General features: G+C 36.2%; 21 non-coding genes across 21 annotated transcripts; all 21 read left to right on the forward strand.

The window, feature by feature from the left end:
- Positions 1-861: 861 nt before the first annotated feature.
- TRNAM-CAU (transfer RNA methionine (anticodon CAU)) lies at positions 862-934 on the forward strand. Its single transcript has one exon. It is a non-coding gene; the product is annotated as a tRNA-Met (tRNA).
- A 1,209-nt stretch (positions 935-2,143) lies between these two features.
- On the forward strand, positions 2,144-2,216 carry TRNAM-CAU (transfer RNA methionine (anticodon CAU)). Its single transcript has one exon. It is a non-coding gene; the product is annotated as a tRNA-Met (tRNA).
- Positions 2,217-4,709: 2,493 nt separating this feature from the next.
- On the forward strand, positions 4,710-4,782 carry TRNAM-CAU (transfer RNA methionine (anticodon CAU)). The gene has a single exon. It is a non-coding gene; the product is annotated as a tRNA-Met (tRNA).
- Positions 4,783-5,794: 1,012 nt separating this feature from the next.
- Positions 5,795-5,867, forward strand: TRNAM-CAU (transfer RNA methionine (anticodon CAU)). The gene has a single exon. It is a non-coding gene; the product is annotated as a tRNA-Met (tRNA).
- Positions 5,868-7,422: 1,555 nt separating this feature from the next.
- Positions 7,423-7,495, forward strand: TRNAM-CAU (transfer RNA methionine (anticodon CAU)). Its single transcript has one exon. It is a non-coding gene; the product is annotated as a tRNA-Met (tRNA).
- A 669-nt stretch (positions 7,496-8,164) lies between these two features.
- On the forward strand, positions 8,165-8,237 carry TRNAM-CAU (transfer RNA methionine (anticodon CAU)). Its single transcript has one exon. It is a non-coding gene; the product is annotated as a tRNA-Met (tRNA).
- Positions 8,238-8,708: 471 nt separating this feature from the next.
- Positions 8,709-8,781, forward strand: TRNAM-CAU (transfer RNA methionine (anticodon CAU)). The gene has a single exon. It is a non-coding gene; the product is annotated as a tRNA-Met (tRNA).
- Positions 8,782-9,522: 741 nt separating this feature from the next.
- Positions 9,523-9,595, forward strand: TRNAM-CAU (transfer RNA methionine (anticodon CAU)). Its single transcript has one exon. It is a non-coding gene; the product is annotated as a tRNA-Met (tRNA).
- A 669-nt stretch (positions 9,596-10,264) lies between these two features.
- On the forward strand, positions 10,265-10,337 carry TRNAM-CAU (transfer RNA methionine (anticodon CAU)). The gene has a single exon. It is a non-coding gene; the product is annotated as a tRNA-Met (tRNA).
- Positions 10,338-10,808: 471 nt separating this feature from the next.
- Positions 10,809-10,881, forward strand: TRNAM-CAU (transfer RNA methionine (anticodon CAU)). The gene has a single exon. It is a non-coding gene; the product is annotated as a tRNA-Met (tRNA).
- A 741-nt stretch (positions 10,882-11,622) lies between these two features.
- On the forward strand, positions 11,623-11,695 carry TRNAM-CAU (transfer RNA methionine (anticodon CAU)). The gene has a single exon. It is a non-coding gene; the product is annotated as a tRNA-Met (tRNA).
- Positions 11,696-12,707: 1,012 nt separating this feature from the next.
- Positions 12,708-12,780, forward strand: TRNAM-CAU (transfer RNA methionine (anticodon CAU)). Its single transcript has one exon. It is a non-coding gene; the product is annotated as a tRNA-Met (tRNA).
- Positions 12,781-13,249: 469 nt separating this feature from the next.
- Positions 13,250-13,322, forward strand: TRNAM-CAU (transfer RNA methionine (anticodon CAU)). The gene has a single exon. It is a non-coding gene; the product is annotated as a tRNA-Met (tRNA).
- Positions 13,323-13,991: 669 nt separating this feature from the next.
- On the forward strand, positions 13,992-14,064 carry TRNAM-CAU (transfer RNA methionine (anticodon CAU)). Its single transcript has one exon. It is a non-coding gene; the product is annotated as a tRNA-Met (tRNA).
- Positions 14,065-14,535: 471 nt separating this feature from the next.
- TRNAM-CAU (transfer RNA methionine (anticodon CAU)) lies at positions 14,536-14,608 on the forward strand. The gene has a single exon. It is a non-coding gene; the product is annotated as a tRNA-Met (tRNA).
- Positions 14,609-15,277: 669 nt separating this feature from the next.
- Positions 15,278-15,350, forward strand: TRNAM-CAU (transfer RNA methionine (anticodon CAU)). The gene has a single exon. It is a non-coding gene; the product is annotated as a tRNA-Met (tRNA).
- Positions 15,351-16,363: 1,013 nt separating this feature from the next.
- On the forward strand, positions 16,364-16,436 carry TRNAM-CAU (transfer RNA methionine (anticodon CAU)). The gene has a single exon. It is a non-coding gene; the product is annotated as a tRNA-Met (tRNA).
- A 741-nt stretch (positions 16,437-17,177) lies between these two features.
- Positions 17,178-17,250, forward strand: TRNAM-CAU (transfer RNA methionine (anticodon CAU)). Its single transcript has one exon. It is a non-coding gene; the product is annotated as a tRNA-Met (tRNA).
- Positions 17,251-18,262: 1,012 nt separating this feature from the next.
- TRNAM-CAU (transfer RNA methionine (anticodon CAU)) lies at positions 18,263-18,335 on the forward strand. The gene has a single exon. It is a non-coding gene; the product is annotated as a tRNA-Met (tRNA).
- Positions 18,336-18,804: 469 nt separating this feature from the next.
- TRNAM-CAU (transfer RNA methionine (anticodon CAU)) lies at positions 18,805-18,877 on the forward strand. Its single transcript has one exon. It is a non-coding gene; the product is annotated as a tRNA-Met (tRNA).
- A 3,583-nt stretch (positions 18,878-22,460) lies between these two features.
- Positions 22,461-22,533, forward strand: TRNAM-CAU (transfer RNA methionine (anticodon CAU)). The gene has a single exon. It is a non-coding gene; the product is annotated as a tRNA-Met (tRNA).
- The last annotated feature ends 1,349 nt before the right edge of the window (positions 22,534-23,882 follow it).

Here is a 23,882-nt window from a genome sequence, read left to right on the forward strand (position 1 = left end):
ATTTTTGTGCATTATATACGTTTCATCAAATACTTATCTTCTTATTGTTGTGCCTCTTTATACCTTCCAATTGAATCCCAATATTTGAGATATTCCATTTAGGACAAAACTTCACTAACATCAGCCTCATTAGCGCAGTAGGTAGCGCGTCAGTCTCATAATCTGAAGGTCGCGAGTTCGATCCTCACATGGGGCAAAGTGTTATTTTCTTTATATAAAATGTACATTTAGATATGAATTCCAACTTCAAATGATGCGTTCGGAATTGAACCGCTTTTTATGCATAAAATACGTGTCATTAACTACATATCCTCTTATTGTTGTGCATCTTTATAACTTCCAATTGATTCCCAAATGTTGAGATTTTCCAATTCGAATAGAACTGGTTTAACATCAGCCGCATTAGAGCGGTAGGTAGTTGCTTAAATTCATAATCTGAATGTCATTAGTTCGATCCTCACATGAGGCAAAAGTATTTTTTTCTTGGCAAAATATATACATTGATATAATACCAACTTCAAATTGTGCGTGTGGAATTGATCCGATTTTTGGACATAACATACGTTTCATCAAATACGTATCCTCTGAAACAGGTCGGAACAACAGTTCCACACTGCCCACCAAGGATCATTTGTCTGTCTGTCGTGCATAGCCATGCCCTCGATTTGTATTTGATAGAGCGCTTCGGGCGGGCTCAGCACAACGTGACGCGCCGCATGACACGGATCGCACGAATGCGCTGTCCAACCAAGTTCCTACCTGCCCACTCCGAAGGCACGTGTTTGTTGTGCCTCTTTATATCTTCCAATTGAATGCCAATATTTGAGATATTCCATTTAGGACAAAACTTCGCTAACATCAGCCTCATTAGCGCAGTAGGTAGCGCGTCAGTCTCATAATCTGAAGGTCGTGAGTTCGATCCTCACATGGGGCAAAGTGTTATTTTCTTTATATAAAATGTACATTTAGATATTAATTCCAACTTCAAATGATGCGTTAGGAATTGATCCTCTTTTATGCATAAAATACGTGTCATTAACTACATATCCTCTTATTGTTGTGCATCTTTATACCTTCCAATTGATTCCCAATATGTGAGATTTTCCAATTAGAATGAAACTAATCTCACATCAGCCTCATTCGAGCATTAGGTAGTGCCTTAGTTTCATAATCTGAATGTCGTTAGTTCGATCCACACATGAGGCAAACGTATGTTATTCTAGGCAATAATATATACATTTACATAATATCAACCTCAAATTATGCGTGTGGAATTGATCCGATTTTTGTGCATTATATACGTTTCATCAAATACTTATCTTCTTATTGTTGTGCCTCTTTATACCTTCCAATTGAATCCCAATATTTGAGATATTCCATTTAGGACAAAACTTCACTAACATCAGCCTCATTAGCGCAGTAGGTAGCGCGTCAGTCTCATAATCTGAAGGTCGCGAGTTCGATCCTCACATGGGGCAAAGTGTTATTTTCTTTATATAAAATGTACATTTAGATATGAATTCCAACTTCAAATGATGCGTTCGGAATTGAACCGCTTTTTATGCATAAAATACGTGTCATTAACTACATATCCTCTTATTGTTGTGCATCTTTATAACTTCCAATTGATTCCCAAATGTTGAGATTTTCCAATTCGAATAGAACTGGTTTAACATCAGCCGCATTAGAGCGGTAGGTAGTTGCTTAAATTCATAATCTGAATGTCATTAGTTCGATCCTCACATGAGTCAAAAGTATTTTTTTCTTGGCAAAATATATACATTGATATAATACCAACTTCAAATTGTGCGTGTGGAATTGATCCGATTTTTGGACATAACATACGTTTCATCAAATACGTATCCTCTGAAACAGGTCGGAACAACAGTTCCACACTGCCCACCAAGGATCATTTGTCTGTTTGTCGTGCATAGCCATGCCCTCGATTTGTATTTGATAGAGCGCTTCGGGCGGGCTCAGCACAACGTGACGCGCCGCATGACACGGATCGCACGAATGCGCTGTCCAACCAAGTTCCTACCTGCCCACTCCGAAGGCACGTGTTTGTTGTGCCTCTTTATATCTTCCAATTGAATGCCAATATTTGAGATATTCCAATTAGAACAAAACTAATAAGCTATCAGCCTCATTAGCGCAGTAGGTAGCGCGTCAGTCTCATAATCTGAAGGTCGTGAGTTCGATCCTCACATGGGGCAAAGTGTCATTTTCTTTATATAAAATGTACATTTAGATATTAATTCCAACTTCAAATGATGCGTTCGGAATTGATCCGCTTTTATGCATGAAATACGTGTCATTAACTACATATCCTCTTATTGTTGTGCATCTTTATACCTTCCAATTGATTCCCAATATGTGAGATTTTCCAAATAGAATGAAACTGATCTCACATCAGCCTCATTCGAGCATTAGGTAGTGCCTTAGTTTCATAATCTGAATGTCGTTAGTTCGATCGTCACATGAGGCAAACGTATGTTATTCTTGGCATAATATATACATTTACATAATACCAACCTCAAATTATGCGTGTGGAATTGATCCGATTTTTGTGCATTATATACGTTTCATCAAATACTTATCTTCTTATTGTTGTGCCTCTTTATACCTTCCAATTGAATCCCAATATTTGAGATATTCCATTTAGGACAAAACTTCGCTAACATCAGCCTCATTAGCGCAGTAGGTAGCGCGTCAGTCTCATAATCTGAAGGTCGTGAGTTCGATCCTCACATGGGTCAAAGTGTTATTTTCTTTATATAAAATGTACATTTAGATATTAATTCCAACTTCAAATGATGCGTTAGGAATTGATCCTCTTTTATGCATAAAATACGTGTCATTAACTACATATCCTCTTATTGTTGTGCATCTTTATACCTTCCAATTGATTCCCAATATGTGAGATTTTCCAATTAGAATGAAACTAATCTCACATCAGCCTCATTCGAGCATTAGGTAGTGCCTTAGTTTCATAATCTGAATGTCGTTAGTTCGATCCTCACATGAGGCAAACGTATGTTATTCTAGGCAATAATATATACATTTACATAATATCAACCTCAAATTATGCGTGTGGAATTGATCCGATTTTTGTGCATTATATACGTTTCATCAAATACTTATCTTCTTATTGTTGTGCCTCTTTATACCTTCCAATTGAATCCCAATATTTGAGATATTCCATTTAGGACAAAACTTCACTAACATCAGCCTCATTAGCGCAGTAGGTAGCGCGTCAGTCTCATAATCTGAAGGTCGCGAGTTCGATCCTCACATGGGGCAAAGTGTTATTTTCTTTATATAAAATGTACATTTAGATATGAATTCCAACTTCAAATGATGCGTTCGGAATTGAACCGCTTTTTATGCATAAAATCCGTGTCATTAACTACATATCCTCTTATTGTTGTGCATCTTTATAACTTCCAATTGATTCCCAAATGTTGAGATTTTCCAATTCGAATAGAACTGGTTTAACATCAGCCGCATTAGAGCGGTAGGTAGTTGCTTAAATTCATAATCTGAATGTCATTAGTTCGATCCTCACATGAGGCAAAAGTATTTTTTTCTTGGCAAAATATATACATTGATATAATACCAACTTCAAATTGTGCGTGTGGAATTGATCCGATTTTTGGACATAACATACGTTTCATCAAATACGTATCCTCTGAAACAGGTCGGAACAACAGTTCCACACTGCCCACCAAGGATCATTTGTCTGTCTGTCGTGCATAGCCATGCCCTCGATTTGTATTTGATAGAGCGCTTCGGGCGGGCTCAGCACAACGTGACGCGCCGCATGACACGGATCGCACGAATGCGCTGTCCAACCAAGTTCCTACCTGCCCACTCCGAAGGCACGTGTTTGTTGTGCCTCTTTATATCTTCCAATTGAATGCCAATATTTGAGATATTCCAATTAGAACAAAACTAATAAACTATCAGCCTCATTAGCGCAGTAGGTAGCGCGTCAGTCTCATAATCTGAAGGTCGTGAGTTTGATCCTCACATGGGGCAAAGTGTTACTTTCTTTATATAAAATGTACATTTAGATATTAATTCCAACTTCAAATGATGCGTTAGGAATTGATCCGCTTTTTATGCATAAAAAACGTGTCATTAACTACATATCCTCTTTTTGTTGTGTTTCTTTATACCTTCCATTTGATTCCCAATATGTGAGATTTTCCAATTAGAATAAAACTGATCTCACATCAGCCTCATTTGAGTATTAGGTAGTGCCTTTGTTTCATAATCTGAATGTCGTTAGTTCGATCCTCACATGAGGCAAACGTATTTTATACAAGGCAAAATATATACATTGATATAATACCAACTTCAAAATGTGCGTGTGGAATTGATCCGATTTTTGGACATAACATACGTTTCATCAAATACTTATCCTCTGAAACAGGTCGGAACAACAGTTCCACACTGCCCACCAATGATCATTTGTCTGTCTGTCTGTCGTGCATAGCCATGCCCTCGATTTGTATTTGATAGAGCGCTTCGGGCGGGCTCAGCACCAAGTGACGCGCCACATGACACGGATCGCACGAATGCGCTGTCCAACCAAGTTCCTACCTGCCCACTCCGAAGGCACGTGTTTGTTGTGCCTCTTTATATCTTCCAATTGAATGCCAATAATTGAGATATTCCAATTAGAACAATATAATAAAATATCAGCCTCATTAGCGCAGTAGGTAGCGCGTCAGTCTCATAATCTGAAGGTCGTGAGTTCGATCCTCACATGGGGCAAAGTGTTATTTTCTTTATATAAAATGTACATTTAGATATTAATTCCAACTTCAAATGATGCGTTCGGAATTGATCCGCTTTTATGCATAAAATACGTGTCATTAACTACATATCCTCTTATTGTTGTGCATCTTTATACCTTCCAATTGATTCCCAATATGTGAGATTTTCCAATTAGAATGAAACTGATCTCACATCAGCCTCATTCGAGCATTAGGTAGTGCCTTAGTTTCATAATCTGAATGTCGTTAGTTCGATCCTCACATGAGGCAAACGTATGTTATTCTTGGCATAATATATACATTTACATAATACCAACTTCAAATTATGCGTGTGGAATTGATCCGATTTTTGTGCATTATATACGTTTCATCAAATACTTATCTTCTTATTGCTGTGCCTCTTTATACCTTCCAATTGAATCCCAATATTTGAGATATTCCATTTAGGACAAAACTGCACTAACCTCAGCCTCATTAGCGCAGTAGGTAGTGCGTCAGTCTCATAATCTGAAGGTCGTGAGTTCGATCCTCACATGGGGCAAAGTATGTTTTTCTTTATATAAAATGTACATTTAGATATAAATTCCAACTTCAAATGATGCGTTAGGAATTGATCCGCTTTTTATGCATAAAATACGTGTCATTAACTACATATCCTCTTATTGTTGTGCTTTTTATACCTTCCAATTGATTCCCAATATGTGAGATTTTCCAATTAGAATAAAACTGATCTCACATCAGCCTCATTCGAGCATTAGGTAGTGCCTTAGTTTCATAATCTGAATGTCGTTAGTTCGTCCTCACATGAGGCAAACGTATGTTATTCTTGGCATAATATATACATTTACATGATACCAACTTCAAATTATGCGTGTGGAATTGATCCGATTTTTGTGCATTATATACGTTTCATCAAATACTTATCTTCTTATTGTTGTGCCTCTTTATACCTTCCAATTGAATCCCAATATTTGAGATATTCCATTTAGGACAAAACTTCACTAACATCAGCCTCATTAGCGCAGTAGGTAGCGCGTCAGTCTCATAATCTGAAGATCGTGAGTTCGATCCTCACATGGGGCAAAGTGTTATGTTCTTTATATAAAGTGTACATTTAGATATTATTTCCCACTTCAAATGATGCGTGAGGAATTGATCCGCTTTTATGCATAAAATACGTTTTCTCAACTACTTATCCTCTTTTTGTTGTGCTTCTTTATACCGTCCATTTGAATCCCAATAGTTGAGATATCCCAATTAGAATAGAACTGATCTCACATCAGCCTCATTCGAGCATTAGGTAGTGCCTTAGTTTCATAATCTGAATGTCGTTAGTTCGTCCTCACATGAGGCAAACGTATGTTATTCTTGGCATAATATATACATTTACATGATACCAACTTCAAATTATGCGTGTGGAATTGATCCGATTTTTGTGCATTATATACGTTTCATCAAATACTTATCTTCCTTTTGTTGTGCCTCTTTATACCTTCCAATTGAATCCCAATATTTGAGATATTCCATTTAGGACAAAACTTCACTAACATCAGCCTCATTAGCGCAGTAGGTAGTGCGTCAGTCTCATAATCTGAAGGTCGTGAGTTCGATCCTCACATGGGGCAAAGTGTTATGTTCTTTATATAAAGTGTACATTTAGATATTAATTCCCACTTCAAATGATGCGTGAGGAATTGATCCGCTTTTATGCATAAAATACGTTTTCTCAACTACTTATCCTCTTTTTGTTGTGCTTCTTTATACCTTCCATTTGAATCCCAATAGTTGAGATATCCCAATTAGAATAAAACTGATCTCACATCAGCCTCATTCGAGCATTAGGTAGTGCCTTAGTTTCATAATCTGAATGTCGTTAGTTCGATCCTCACATGACGCAAACGTATGTTATTGTTGGCATAACATATACATTTACATAATACCAACATCAAATTATGCGTGTGGAATTGATCCGATTTTTGTGCATTATATACGTTTCATCAAATAATTATCTTCTTATTGTTGTGCCTCTTTATACCTTCCAATTGAATCCCAATATTTAAGATATTCCATTTAGGACAAAACTTTGCTAACATCAGCCTCATTAGCGCAGTAGGTAGCGCGTCAGTCTCATTAATCTGAAGGTCGTGAGTTCGATCCTCACATGGGGCAAAGTGTTATTTTCTTTACATAAAATGTACATTTAGATATTAATTCCAACTTCAAATGATGCGTTAGGAATTGATCCGCTTTTTATGCATAAAATAGTGTCATTAACTACATATCCTCTTTTTGTTGTGTTTCTTTATACCTTCCATTTGAATCCCAATATGTGAGATTTTCCAATTAGAATAAAACTGATCTCACATCAGCCTCATTCGAGCATTAGGTAGTGCCTTAGTTTCATAATCTGAATGTCGTTAGTTCGTCCTCACATGAGGCAAACGTATGTTATTCTTGGCATAATATATACATTTACATAATACCAACTTCAAATTATGCGTGTGGAATTGATCCGATTTTTGTGCATTATATACGTTTCATCAAATACTTATTTTCTTATTGTTGTGCCTCTTTATACCTTCCAATTGAATCCCAATATTTGAGATATTCCATTTAGGACAAAACTTCACTAACATCAGCCTCATTAGCGCAGTTGGTAGCGCGTCAGTCTCATAATCTGAAGGTCGTGAGTTCGATCCTCACATGGGGCAAGGTGTTATTTTCTTTATATAAAATGTACATTTAGATATTAATTCCAACTTCAAATGATGCGTTAGAAATTGATCCGCTTTTTATGCATAAAATACGTGTCATTAACTACATATCCTCTTTTTGTTGTGCTTCTTTATACCTTCCATTTGAATCCCAATTTGTGAGATATCCCAATTAGAATAAAACTGATCTAACATCACCCTCATTAGAGCAGTAGGTAGTTGCTTAAATTCATAATCTGAATGTCATAAGTTCGATCCTCACATGAGGCAAACGTATTGTATTCTTGGCTAAATATATACATTGATATAATACCAACTTCAAATTATGCGTGTGGAATTGATCCGATTTTTGTGCATTATATACGTTTCATCAAATACTTATCCTCTGAAACAGGTCGGAACAACAGTTCCACACTGCCCACCAAGGATCATTTGTCTCTCTGTCTGTCGTGCATAGCCATGCCCTCGATTTGTATTTGATAGAGCGCTTCGGGCGGGCTCAGCACAACGTGACGCGCCGCATGACACGGATCGCACGAATGCGCTGTCCAACCAAGTTCCTACCTGCCCACTCCGATGGCACGTGTTTGTTGTGCCTCTTTATATCTTCCAATTGAATGCCAATATTTGAGATATTCCAATTAGAACAAAACTTATAAACAATCAGCCTCATTAGCGCAGTAGGTAGCGCGTCAGTCTCATAATCTGAAGGTCGTGAGTTCGATCCTCACATGGGGCAAAGTGTTATTTTCTTTATATAAAATGTACATTTAGATATTAATTCCAACTTCAAATGATGCGTTAGGAATTGATCCGCTTTATATGCATAAAATACGTGTCATTAACTACAAATCCTCTTATTGTTGTGCATCTTTATACCTTCCAATTGATTCCCAATATGTGAGACTTTCCAATTAGAATAAAACTGATCTCACATCAGCCTCATTCGAGCATTCGGTAGTGCCTTAGTTTCATAATCTGAATGTCGTTAGTTCGATCCTCACATGAGGCAAACGTATGTTATTCTTGGCATAATATATACATTTACATAACACCAACTTCAAATTATGCGTGTAGAATTGATCCGATGTTTGTGCATTATATACGTTTCATCAAATACTTATCTTCTTATTGTTGTGCCTCTTAATACCTTCCAATTGAATCCCAATATTTGAGATATTCCAATTAGAACAAAACTGATAAACTATCAGCCTCATTAGCGCAGTAGGTAGCGCGTCAGTCTCATAATCTGAAGGTCGTGAGTTCGATCCTCACATGGGGCAAAGTGTTATTTTCTTTATATAAAATGTACATTTAGATATTAATTCCAACTTCAAATGATGCGTTAGGAATTGATCCTCTTTTATGCATAAAATACGTGTCATTAACTACATATCCTCTTATTGTTGTGCATCTTTATACCTTCCAATTGATTCCCAATATGTGAGATTTTCCAATTAGAATAAAACTGATCTCACATCAGCCTCATTCGAGCATTAGGTAGTGCCTTAGTTTCATAATCTGAAGGTCGTGAGTTCGATCCTCACATGGGGCAAAGTATGTTTTTCTTTATATAAAATGTACATTTAGATATAAATTCCAACTTCAAATGATGCGTTAGGAATTGATCCGCTTTTTATGCATAAAATACGTGTCATTAACTACATATCCTCTTATTGTTGTGCTTTTTATACCTTCCAATTGATTCCCAATATGTGAGATTTTCCAATTAGAATAAAACTGATCTCACATCAGCCTCATTCGAGCATTAGGTAGTGCCTTAGTTTCATAATCTGAATGTCGTTAGTTCGTCCTCACATGAGGCAAACGTATGTTATTCTTGGCATAATATATACATTTACATGATACCAACTTCAAATTATGCGTGTGGAATTGATCCGATTTTTGTGCATTATATACGTTTCATCAAATACTTATCTTCTTATTGTTGTGCCTCTTTATACCTTCCAATTGAATCCCAATATTTGAGATATTCCATTTAGGACAAAACTTCACTAACATCAGCCTCATTAGCGCAGTTGGTAGCGCGTCAGTCTCATAATCTGAAGGTCGTGAGTTCGATCCTCACATGGGGCAAGGTGTTATTTTCTTTATATAAAATGTACATTTAGATATTAATTCCAACTTCAAATGATGCGTTAGAAATTGATCCGCTTTTTATGCATAAAATACGTGTCATTAACTACATATCCTCTTTTTGTTGTGCTTCTTTATACCTTCCATTTGAATCCCAATTTGTGAGATATCCCAATTAGAATAAAACTGATCTAACATCACCCTCATTAGAGCAGTAGGTAGTTGCTTAAATTCATAATCTGAATGTCATAAGTTCGATCCTCACATGAGGCAAACGTATTGTATTCTTGGCTAAATATATACATTGATATAATACCAACTTCAAATTATGCGTGTGGAATTGATCCGATTTTTGTGCATTATATACGTTTCATCAAATACTTATCCTCTGAAACAGGTCGGAACAACAGTTCCACACTGCCCACCAAGGATCATTTGTCTCTCTGTCTGTCGTGCATAGCCATGCCCTCGATTTGTATTTGATAGAGCGCTTCGGGCGGGCTCAGCACAACGTGACGCGCCGCATGACACGGATCGCACGAATGCGCTGTCCAACCAAGTTCCTACCTGCCCACTCCGATGGCACGTGTTTGTTGTGCCTCTTTATATCTTCCAATTGAATGCCAATATTTGAGATATTCCAATTAGAACAAAACTTATAAACAATCAGCCTCATTAGCGCAGTAGGTAGCGCGTCAGTCTCATAATCTGAAGGTCGTGAGTTCGATCCTCACATGGGGCAAAGTGTTATTTTCTTTATATAAAATGTACATTTAGATATTAATTCCAACTTCAAATGATGCGTTAGGAATTGATCCGCTTTATATGCATAAAATACGTGTCATTAACTACAAATCCTCTTATTGTTGTGCATCTTTATACCTTCCAATTGATTCCCAATATGTGAGACTTTCCAATTAGAATAAAACTGATCTCACATCAGCCTCATTCGAGCATTCGGTAGTGCCTTAGTTTCATAATCTGAATGTCGTTAGTTCGATCCTCACATGAGGCAAACGTATGTTATTCTTGGCATAATATATACATTTACATAACACCAACTTCAAATTATGCGTGTAGAATTGATCCGATGTTTGTGCATTATATACGTTTCATCAAATACTTATCTTCTTATTGTTGTGCCTCTTAATACCTTCCAATTGAATCCCAATATTTGAGATATTCCAATTAGAACAAAACTGATAAACTATCAGCCTCATTAGCGCAGTAGGTAGCGCGTCAGTCTCATAATCTGAAGGTCGTGAGTTCGATCCTCACATGGGGCAAAGTGTTATTTTCTTTATATAAAATGTACATTTAGATATTAATTCCAACTTCAAATGATGCGTTAGGAATTGATCCTCTTTTATGCATAAAATACGTGTCATTAACTACATATCCTCTTATTGTTGTGCATCTTTATACCTTCCAATTGATTCCCAATATGTGAGATTTTCCAATTAGAATAAAACTGATCTCACATCAGCCTCATTCGAGCATTAGGTAGTGCCTTAGTTTCATAATCTGAAGGTCGTGAGTTCGATCCTCACATGGGGCAAAGTATGTTTTTCTTTATATAAAATGTACATTTAGATATAAATTCCAACTTCAAATGATGCGTTAGGAATTGATCCGCTTTTTATGCATAAAATACGTGTCATTAACTACATATCCTCTTATTGTTGTGCTTTTTATACCTTCCAATTGATTCCCAATATGTGAGATTTTCCAATTAGAATAAAACTGATCTCACATCAGCCTCATTCGAGCATTAGGTAGTGCCTTAGTTTCATAATCTGAATGTCGTTAGTTCGTCCTCACATGAGGCAAACGTATGTTATTCTTGGCATAATATATACATTTACATGATACCAACTTCAAATTATGCGTGTGGAATTGATCCGATTTTTGTGCATTATATACGTTTCATCAAATACTTATCTTCTTATTGTTGTGCCTCTTTATACCTTCCAATTGAATCCCAATATTTGAGATATTCCATTTAGGACAAAACTTCACTAACATCAGCCTCATTAGCGCAGTAGGTAGCGCGTCAGTCTCATAATCTGAAGATCGTGAGTTCGATCCTCACATGGGGCAAAGTGTTATGTTCTTTATATAAAGTGTACATTTAGATATTATTTCCCACTTCAAATGATGCGTGAGGAATTGATCCGCTTTTATGCATAAAATACGTTTTCTCAACTACTTATCCTCTTTTTGTTGTGCTTCTTTATACCGTCCATTTGAATCCCAATAGTTGAGATATCCCAATTAGAATAGAACTGATCTCACATCAGCCTCATTCGAGCATTAGGTAGTGCCTTAGTTTCATAATCTGAATGTCGTTAGTTCGTCCTCACATGAGGCAAACGTATGTTATTCTTGGCATAATATATACATTTACATGATACCAACTTCAAATTATGCGTGTGGAATTGATCCGATTTTTGTGCATTATATACGTTTCATCAAATACTTATCTTCCTTTTGTTGTGCCTCTTTATACCTTCCAATTGAATCCCAATATTTGAGATATTCCATTTAGGACAAAACTTCACTAACATCAGCCTCATTAGCGCAGTAGGTAGTGCGTCAGTCTCATAATCTGAAGGTCGTGAGTTCGATCCTCACATGGGGCAAAGTGTTATGTTCTTTATATAAAGTGTACATTTAGATATTAATTCCCACTTCAAATGATGCGTGAGGAATTGATCCGCTTTTATGCATAAAATACGTTTTCTCAACTACTTATCCTCTTTTTGTTGTGCTTCTTTATACCTTCCATTTGAATCCCAATAGTTGAGATATCCCAATTAGAATAAAACTGATCTCACATCAGCCTCATTCGAGCATTAGGTAGTGCCTTAGTTTCATAATCTGAATGTCGTTAGTTCGATCCTCACATGACGCAAACGTATGTTATTGTTGGCATAACATATACATTTACATAATACCAACATCAAATTATGCGTGTGGAATTGATCCGATTTTTGTGCATTATATACGTTTCATCAAATAATTATCTTCTTATTGTTGTGCCTCTTTATACCTTCCAATTGAATCCCAATATTTAAGATATTCCATTTAGGACAAAACTTTGCTAACATCAGCCTCATTAGCGCAGTAGGTAGCGCGTCAGTCTCATAATCTGAAGGTCGTGAGTTCGATCCTCACATGGGGCAAAGTGTTATTTTCTTTACATAAAATGTACATTTAGATATTAATTCCAACTTCAAATGATGCGTTAGGAATTGATCCGCTTTTTATGCATAAAATAGTGTCATTAACTACATATCCTCTTTTTGTTGTGTTTCTTTATACCTTCCATTTGAATCCCAATATGTGAGATTTTCCAATTAGAATAAAACTGATCTCACATCAGCCTCATTCGAGCATTAGGTAGTGCCTTAGTTTCATAATCTGAATGTCGTTAGTTCGTCCTCACATGAGGCAAACGTATGTTATTCTTGGCATAAAATATACATTTACATAATACCAACTTCAAATTATGCGTGTGGAATTGATCCGATTTTTGTGCATTATATACGTTTCATCAAATACTTATTTTCTTATTGTTGTGCCTCTTTATACCTTCCAATTGAATCCCAATATTTGAGATATTCTATTTAGGACAAAACTTCACTAACATCAGCCTCATTAGCGCAGTTGGTAGCGCGTCAGTCTCATAATCTGAAGGTCGTGAGTTCGATCCTCACATGGGGCAAGGTGTTATTTTCTTTATATAAAATGTACATTTAGATATTAATTCCAACTTCAAATGATGCGTTAGAAATTGATCCGCTTTTTATGCATAAAATACGTGTCATTAACTACATATCCTCTTTTTGTTGTGCTTCTTTATACCTTCCATTTGAATCCCAATTTGTGAGATATCCCAATTAGAATAAAACTGATCTAACATCAGCCTCATTAGAGCAGTAGGTAGTTGCTTAAATTCATAATCTGAATGTCATAAGTTTGATCCTCACATGAGGCAAACGTATTGTATTCTTGGCTAAATATATACATTGATATAATACCAACTTCAAATTATGCGTGTGGAATTGATCCGATTTTTGTGCATTATATACGTTTCATCAAATACTTATCCTCTGAAACAGGTCGGAACAACAGTTCCACACTGCCCACCAAGGATCATTTGTCTCTCTGTCTGTCGTGCATAGCCATGCCCTCGATTTGTATTTGATAGAGCGCTTCGGGCGGGCTCAGCACAACGTGACGCGCCGCATGACACGGATCGCACGAATGCGCTGTCCAACCAAGTTCCTACCTGCCCACTCCGATGGCACGTGTTTGTTGTGCCTCTTTATATCTTCCAATTGAATGCCAATATTTGAGATATTCCAATTAGAACAAAACTTATAAACAATCAGCCTCATTAGCGCAGTAGGTAGCGCGTCAGTCTCATAATCTGAAGGTCGTGAGTTCGATCCTCACATGGGGCAAAGTGTTATTTTCTTTATATAAAATGTACATTTAGATATTAATTCCAACTTCAAATGATGCGTTAGGAATTGATCCGCTTTATATGCATAAAATACGTGTCATTAACTACAAATCCTCTTATTGTTGTGCATCTTTATACCTTCCAATTGATTCCCAATATGTGAGACTTTCCAATTAGAATAAAACTGATCTCACATCAGCCTCATTCGAGCATTCGGTAGTGCCTTAGTTTCATAATCTGAATGTCGTTAGTTCGATCCTCACATGAGGCAAACGTATGTTATTCTTGGCATAATATATACATTTACATAATACCAACTTCAAATTATGCGTGTAGAATTGATCCGATGTTTGTGCATTATATACGTTTCATCAAATACTTATCTTCTTATTGTTGTGCCTCTTAATACCTTCCAATTGAATCCCAATATTTGAGATATTCCAATTAGAACAAAACTGATAAACTATCAGCCTCATTAGCGCAGTAGGTAGCGCGTCAGTCTCATAATCTGAAGGTCGTGAGTTCGATCCTCACATGGGGCAAAGTGTTATGTTTTTTATATAAAATGTACATTTAGATATTAATTCCAACTTCAAATTATTCGTTAGGAATTGATCCGCTTTTTATGCATAAAATACGTGTCATTAACTACATATCCTCTTATTGTTGTGCATCTTTATACCTTCCAATTGATTCCCAATAGTTGAGATTTTCCAATTAGAAGAAAACTGATCTAACATCAGCCGCATTAGAGCAGTAGGTACTTGCTTAATTTCATAATCTGAATGTCATTCGTTCGTTCCTCACATGAGGCAAACGTATTTTATTCTTGGCAAAATATATACATTGATATAATACCAACTTCAAATTGTGCGTGTGGAATTGATCCGATTTTTGGACATAACATACGTTTCATCAAATACTTATCCTCTGAAACAGGCCGGAACAACAGTTCCACACTGCCCACCAAGGATCATTTGTCTGTCTGTCTGTCGTGCATAGCCATGCCCTCGATTTGTATTTGATAGAGCGCTTCGGGCGGGCTCAGCACAAAGTGACGCGCCGCATGACACGGATCGCACGAATGCGCTGTCCAACCAAGTTCCTACCTGCCCACTCCGATGGCACGTGTTTGTTGTGCCTCTTTATATCTTCCAATTGAATGCCAATATTTGAGATTTTCCAATTAGAACAAAACTTATAAACTATCAGCCTCATTAGCGCAGTAGGTAGCGCGTCAGTCTCATAATCTGAAGGTCGTGAGTTCGATCCTCACATGGGGCAAAGTGTTATTTTCTTTACATAAAATGTACATTTAGATATTAATTCCAACTTCAAATGATGCGTTAGGAATTGATCCGCTTTTTATGCATAAAATAGTGTCATTAACTACATATCCTCTTTTTGTTGTGTTTCTTTATACCTTCCATTTGAATCCCAATATGTGAGATTTTCCAATTAGAATAAAACTGATCTCACATCAGCCTCATTCGAGCATTAGGTAGTGCCTTAGTTTCATAATCTGAATGTCGTTAGTTCGTCCTCACATGAGGCAAACGTATGTTATTCTTGGCATAATATATACATTTACATAATACCAACTTCAAATTATGCGTGTGGAATTTATCCGATTTTTGTGCATTATATACGTTTCATCAAATACTTATTTTCTTATTGTTGTGCCTCTTTATACCTTCCAATTGAATCCCAATATTTGAGATATTCCATTTAGGACAAAACTTCGCTAACGTCAGCCTCATTAGCGCAGTAGGTAGTGCGTCAGTCTCATAATCTGAAGGTCGTGAGTTCGATCCTCACATGGGGCAAAGTGTTATTTTCTTTATATAAAATGTACATTTAGATATTAATTCCATCTTCAAATGATGCGTTAGGAATTGATCCGCTTTATATGCATAAAATACGTGTCATTAACTACAAATCCTCTTATTGTTGTGCATCTTTATACCTTCCAATTGATTCCCAATATGTGAGACTTTCCAATTAGAATAAAACTGATCTCACATCAGCCTCATTCGAGCATTCGGTAGTGCCTTAGTTTCATAATCTGAATGTCGTTAGTTCGATCCTCACATGAGGCAAACGTATGTTATTCTTGGCATAATATATACATTTACATAATACCAACTTCAAATTATGCGTGTAGAATTGATCCGATGTTTGTGCATTATATACGTTTCATCAAATACTTATCTTCTTATTGTTGTGCCTCTTAATACCTTCCAATTGAATCCCAATATTTGAGATATTCCAATTAGAACAAAACTGATAAACTATCAGCCTCATTAGCGCAGTAGGTAGCGCGTCAGTCTCATAATCTGAAGGTCGTGAGTTCGATCCTCACATGGGGCAAAGTGTTATTTTCTTTATATAAAATGTACATTTAGATATTAATTCCAACTTCAAATGATGCGTTAGGAATTGATCCTCTTTTATGCATAAAATACGTGTCATTAACTACATATCCTCTTATTGTTGTGCATCTTTATACCTTCCAATTGATTCCCAATATGTGAGATTTTCCAATTAGAATAAAACTGATCTCACATCAGCCTCATTCGAGCATTAGGTAGTGCCTTAGTTTCATAATCTGAAGGTCGTGAGTTCGATCCTCACATGGGGCAAAGTATGTTTTTCTTTATATAAAATGTACATTTAGATATAAATTCCAACTTCAAATGATGCGTTAGGAATTGATCCGCTTTTTATGCATAAAATACGTGTCATTAACTACATATCCTCTTATTGTTGTGCTTTTTATACCTTCCAATTGATTCCCAATATGTGAGATTTTCCAATTAGAATAAAACTGATCTCACATCAGCCTCATTCGAGCATTAGGTAGTGCCTTAGTTTCATAATCTGAATGTCGTTAGTTCGTCCTCACATGAGGCAAACGTATGTTATTCTTGGCATAATATATACATTTACATGATACCAACTTCAAATTATGCGTGTGGAATTGATCCGATTTTTGTGCATTATATACGTTTCATCAAATACTTATCTTCTTATTGTTGTGCCTCTTTATACCTTCCAATTGAATCCCAATATTTGAGATATTCCATTTAGGACAAAACTTCACTAACATCAGCCTCATTAGCGCAGTAGGTAGCGCGTCAGTCTCATAATCTGAAGATCGTGAGTTCGATCCTCACATGGGGCAAAGTGTTATGTTCTTTATATAAAGTGTACATTTAGATATTATTTCCCACTTCAAATGATGCGTGAGGAATTGATCCGCTTTTATGCATAAAATACGTTTTCTCAACTACTTATCCTCTTTTTGTTGTGCTTCTTTATACCGTCCATTTGAATCCCAATAGTTGAGATATCCCAATTAGAATAGAACTGATCTCACATCAGCCTCATTCGAGCATTAGGTAGTGCCTTAGTTTCATAATCTGAATGTCGTTAGTTCGTCCTCACATGAGGCAAACGTATGTTATTCTTGGCATAATATATACATTTACATGATACCAACTTCAAATTATGCGTGTGGAATTGATCCGATTTTTGTGCATTATATACGTTTCATCAAATACTTATCTTCCTTTTGTTGTGCCTCTTTATACCTTCCAATTGAATCCCAATATTTGAGATATTCCATTTAGGACAAAACTTCACTAACATCAGCCTCATTAGCGCAGTAGGTAGTGCGTCAGTCTCATAATCTGAAGGTCGTGAGTTCGATCCTCACATGGGGTAAAGTGTTATGTTCTTTATATAAAGTGTACATTTAGATATTAATTCCCACTTCAAATGATGCGTGAGGAATTGATCCGCTTTTATGCATAAAATACGTTTTCTCAACTACTTATCCTCTTTTTGTTGTGCTTCTTTATACCTTCCATTTGAATCCCAATAGTTGAGATATCCCAATTAGAATAAAACTGATCTCACATCAGCCTCATTCGAGCATTAGGTAGTGCCTTAGTTTCATAATCTGAATGTCGTTAGTTCGATCCTCACATGACGCAAACGTATGTTATTGTTGGCATAACATATACATTTACATAATACCAACATCAAATTATGCGTGTGGAATTGATCCGATTTTTGTGCATTATATACGTTTCATCAAATAATTATCTTCTTATTGTTGTGCCTCTTTATACCTTCCAATTGAATCCCAATATTTAAGATATTCCATTTAGGACAAAACTTTGCTAACATCAGCCTCATTAGCGCAGTAGGTAGCGCGTCAGTCTCATAATCTGAAGGTCGTGAGTTCGATCCTCACATGGGGCAAAGTGTTATTTTCTTTACATAAAATGTACATTTAGATATTAATTCCAACTTCAAATGATGCGTTAGGAATTGATCCGCTTTTTATGCATAAAATAGTGTCATTAACTACATATCCTCTTTTTGTTGTGTTTCTTTATACCTTCCATTTGAATCCCAATATGTGAGATTTTCCAATTAGAATAAAACTGATCTCACATCAGCCTCATTCGAGCATTAGGTAGTGCCTTAGTTTCATAATCTGAATGTCGTTAGTTCGTCCTCACATGAGGCAAACGTATGTTATTCTTGGCATAAAATATACATTTACATAATACCAACTTCAAATTATGCGTGTGGAATTGATCCGATTTTTGTGCATTATATACGTTTCATCAAATACTTATTTTCTTATTGTTGTGCCTCTTTATACCTTCCAATTGAATCCCAATATTTGAGATATTCCATTTAGGACAAAACTTCACTAACATCAGCCTCATTAGCGCAGTTGGTAGCGCGTCAGTCTCATAATCTGAAGGTCGTGAGTTCGATCCTCACATGGGGCAAGGTGTTATTTTCTTTATATAAAATGTACATTTAGATATTAATTCCAACTTCAAATGATGCGTTAGAAATTGATCCGCTTTTTATGCATAAAATACGTGTCATTAACTACATATCCTCTTTTTGTTGTGCTTCTTTATACCTTCCATTTGAATCCCAATTTGTGAGATATCCCAATTAGAATAAAACTGATCTAACATCAGCCTCATTAGAGCAGTAGGTAGTTGCTTAAATTCATAATCTGAATGTCATAAGTTCGATCCTCACATGAGGCAAACGTATTGTATTCTTGGCTAAATATATACATTGATATAATACCAACTTCAAATTATGCGTGTGGAATTGATCCGATTTTTGTGCATTATATACGTTTCATCAAATACTTATCCTCTGAAACAGGTCGGAACAACAGTTCCACACTGCCCACCAAGGATCATTTGTCTCTCTGTCTGTCGTGCATAGCCATGCCCTCGATTTGTATTTGATAGAGCGCTTCGGGCGGGCTCAGCACAACGTGACGCGCCGCATGACACGGATCGCACGAATGCGCTGTCCAACCAAGTTCCTACCTGCCCACTCCGAAGGCACGTGTTTGTTGTGCCTCTTTATACCTTCCAATTGAATGCCAATATTTGAGATATTCCAATTAGAACAAAACTAATAAAATATCAGCCTCATTAGCGCAGTAGGTAGCGCGTCAGTCTCATAATCTGAAGGTCGTGAGTTCGATCCTCAAATGGGGCAAAGTGTTATTTTCTTTATATTAAATGTACATTTAGATATTAATTCCAACTTCAAATGATGCGTTAGGAATTGATCCGCTTTTTATGCATAAAATACGTGTCATTAACTACATATCCTCTTATTGTTGTGCATCTTTATACCTTCCAATTGATTCCCAATATGTGAGATTTTCCAATTAGAATAAAACTGATCTCACAATAGCCTCATTCGAGCATTAGGTAGTGCCTTAGTTTCATAGTCTGAATGTCGTTAGTTCGATCCTCACATGAGGCAAACGTATGTTATTCTTGGCATAATATATACATTTACATTATACCAACTTCAAATTATGCGTGTGGAATTGATCCGATTTTTGTGCATTTTATACGTTTCATCAAATACTTATCTTCTTATTGTTGTGCCTCTTTATACCTTCCAATTGAATCCCAATATTTGAGATATTCCATTTAGGACAAAACTTCACTAACATCAGCCTCATTAGCGCAGTAGGTAGTGCGTCAGTCTCATAATCTGAAGGTCGTGAGTTCGATCCTCACATGGGGCAAAGTGTTATTTTATTGATATAAAATGTACATTTAGATATTAATTCCAACTTCAAATGATGCGTTAGGAATTGATCCGCTTTTTATGCATAAAATACGTGTCATTAACTACATATCCTCTTATTGTTGTGCATCTTTATACCTTCCAATTGATTCCCAATAGTTGATATTTTCCAATTAGAATAATACTGATTTAACATCAGCCGCATTAGAGCAGTAGGTAGTTGCTTAAATTCATAATCTGAATGTCATTCGTTCGATCCTCACATGAGGCAAACGTATTTTATTCTTGGCAAAATATTTACATTGATATAATACCAACTTCAAATTGTGCGTGTGGAATTGATCCGATTTTTGGACATAACATACGTTTCATCAAATACTTATCCTCTGAAACAGGTCGGAACAACAGTTCCACACTGCCCACCAAGGATCATTTGTCTGTCTGTCGTGCATAGCCATGCCCTCGATTTGTATTTGATAGAGCGCTTCGGGCGGGCTCAGCACAAAGTGACGCGCCGCATGACACGGATCGCACGAATGCGCTGTCCAACCAAGTTCCTACCTGCCCACTCCGAAGGCACGCGTTTGTTGTGCCTCTTTATACCTTCCAATTGAATGCCAATATTTGAGATATTCCAATTAGAACAAAACTAATAAAATATCAGCCTCATTAGCGCAGTAGGTAGTGCGTCAGTCTCATAATCTGAAGGTCGTGAGTTCGATCCTCACATGGGGCAAAATGTTATTTTCTTGATATAAAATGTACATTTAGATATTAATTCCAACTTCAAATGATGCGTTAGGAATTGATCCGCTTTTTATGCATAAAATACGTGTCATTAACTACATATCCTCTTATTGTTGTGCATCTTTATACCTTCCAATTGATTCCCAATATGTGAGATTTTCCAATTAGAATAAAACTGATCTCACATCAGCCTCATTCGAGCATTAGGTAGTGCCTTAGTTTCATAATCTGAATGTCGTTAGTTAGATCCTCACATGAGGAAAACGTATGTTGTTCTTGGCATAATATATACATTTACATATTACCAACTTCAAATTATGCGTGTGGAATTGATCCGATTTTTGTGCAATATATACGTTTCATCAAATACTTATCTTCTTATTGTTGTGCCTCTTTATACCTTCCAATTGAATCCCAATATTTGAGATATTCCATTTAGGACAAAACTTCACTAACATCAGCCTCATTAGCGCAGTAGGTAGTGCGTCAGTCTCATAATCTGAAGGTCGTGAGTTCGATCCTCACATGGGGCAAAGTGTTATTTTCTTCATATAAAATGTACATTTAGATATTAATTCCAACTTAAAATGATGCGTTAGGAATTGATCCGCTTTTTATGCATAAAATACGTGTCATTAACTACATATCCTCTCTTTGTTGTGTTTCTTTATACCTTCCATTTGATTCCCAATATGTAAGATTTTCCAATTAGAATAAAACTGATCTCACATCAGCCTCATTCGAGCATTAGGTAGTGCCTTAGTTTCATAATCTGAATGTCGTTAGTTCGATCCTCACATGAGGCAAACGTATGTTATTCTTGGCATAATATATACATTTACATATTACCAACTTCAAATTATGCGTGTGGAATTGATCCGATTTTTGTGCAATATATACGTTTCATCAAATACTTTTCTTCTTATTGTTGTGCCTCTTTATACCTTGCAATTGAATCCCAATATTTGAGATATTCCATTTAGGACAAAACTTCGCTAACATCAGCCTCATTAGCGCAGTAGGTAGTGCGTCAGTCTCATAATCTGAAGGTTGAGAGTTCGATTCTCACATGGGGCAAAGTGTTACTTTCTTTATATCAAGTGTACATTTAGATATTAATTCCAACTTCAAATGATGCGTTAGGAATTGATCCGCTTTTTATGCATAAAATACGTGTCATTAACTACATATCCTCTTTTTGTTGTGTTTCTTTATACCTTCCAATTGATTCCCAATATGTGAGATTTTCCAATTAGAATAAAACTGATCTCACATCAGCCTCATTCGAGCATTAGGTAGTGCCTTAGTTTCATAATCTGAATGTCGTTAGTTCGATCCTCACATGAGGCAAGCGTATGTTATTTTTGGCATAATATATACATTTACATATTACCAACTTCAAATTATGCGTGTGGAATTGATCCGATTTTTGTGCAATATATACGTTTCATCAAATACTTTTCTTCTTATTGTTGTGCCTCTTTATACCTTCCAATTGAATCCCAATATTTGAGATATTCCATTTAGGACAAAACTTCGCTAACATCAGCCTCATTAGCGCAGTAGGTAGCGCGTCAGACTCATAATCTGAAGGTCGTTAGTTCGATCCTCACATGGGGCAAAGTGTTATTTTCTTCATATAAAATGTACATTTAGATATTAATTCCAACTTCAAATGATGCGTTAGGAATTGATCCGCTTTTTATGCATAAAATACGTGTCATTAACTACATATCCTCTCTTTGTTGTGTTTCTTTATACCTTCCATTTGATTCCCAATATGTGAGATTTTCCAATTAGAATAAAACTGATCTCACATCAGCCTCATTCGAGCATTAGGTAGTGCCTTAGTTTCATAATCTGAATGTCGTTAGTTCGATCCTCACATGAGGCAAACGTATGTTATTCTTGGCATAATATATACATTTACATATTACCAACTTCAAATTATGCGTGTGGAATTGATCCGATTTTTGTGCAATATATACGTTTCATCAAATACTTTTCTTCTTATTGTTGTGCCTCTTTATACCTTGCAATTGAATCCCAATATTTGAGATATTCCATTTAGGACAAAACTTCGCTAACATCAGCCTCATTAGCGCAGTAGGTAGTGCGTCAGTCTCATAATCTGAAGGTTGAGAGTTCGATTCTCACATGGGGCAAAGTGTTACTTTCTTTATATCAAGTGTACATTTAGATATTAATTCCAACTTCAAATGATGCGTTAGGAATTGATCCGCTTTTTATGCATAAAATACGTGTCATTAACTACATATCCTCTTATTGTTGTGCATCTTTATACCTTCCAATTGATTCCCAATAGTTGAGATTTTCCAATTAGAATAAAACTGATCTCACATCAGCCTCATTCGAGCAATAGGTGGTGCCTTAGTTTCATAATCTGAATGTCGTTAGTTCGATCCTCACATGAGGCAAACGTATGTTATTATTGGCATAATATATACATTTACATGATACCAACTTCAAATTATGCGTGTGGAATTGATCCGATTTTTGTGCATTATATACGTTTCATCAAATACTTATCTTCTTATTGTTGTGCCTCTTTATACCTTCCAATTGAATGCCAATATTTGAGATATTCCAATTAGAACAAAACTTCACTAACATCAGCCTCATTAGCGCAGTAGGTAGTGCGTCAGTCTCATAATCTGAAGGTCGAGAGTTCGATCCTCACATGAGGCAAAGTGTTCTTTTCTTTATATTAAATGTACATTTAGATTTGAATTCCAACTTCAAATGATGCGTTAGGAATTGATCCGATTTTTATGCATAAAATACCTGTCATTAACTACATATCCTCTTTTTGTTGTGTTTCTTTATACCTTCCATTTGATTCCCAATTTGTGAGATTTTCCAATTAGAATAAAACTGATCTCACATCAGCCTCATTCGAGCATTAGGTAGTGCCTTAGTTTCATAATCTGAATGTCGTTAGTTCGATCC

This window comes from Lethenteron reissneri, chromosome 64 (assembly GCF_015708825.2).
Source record: "Lethenteron reissneri isolate LAM-NWPU_2019-01 chromosome 64, ASM1570882v1, whole genome shotgun sequence".
In the NCBI taxonomy this organism is placed as follows: domain Eukaryota; kingdom Metazoa; phylum Chordata; class Hyperoartia; order Petromyzontiformes; family Petromyzontidae; genus Lethenteron; species Lethenteron reissneri.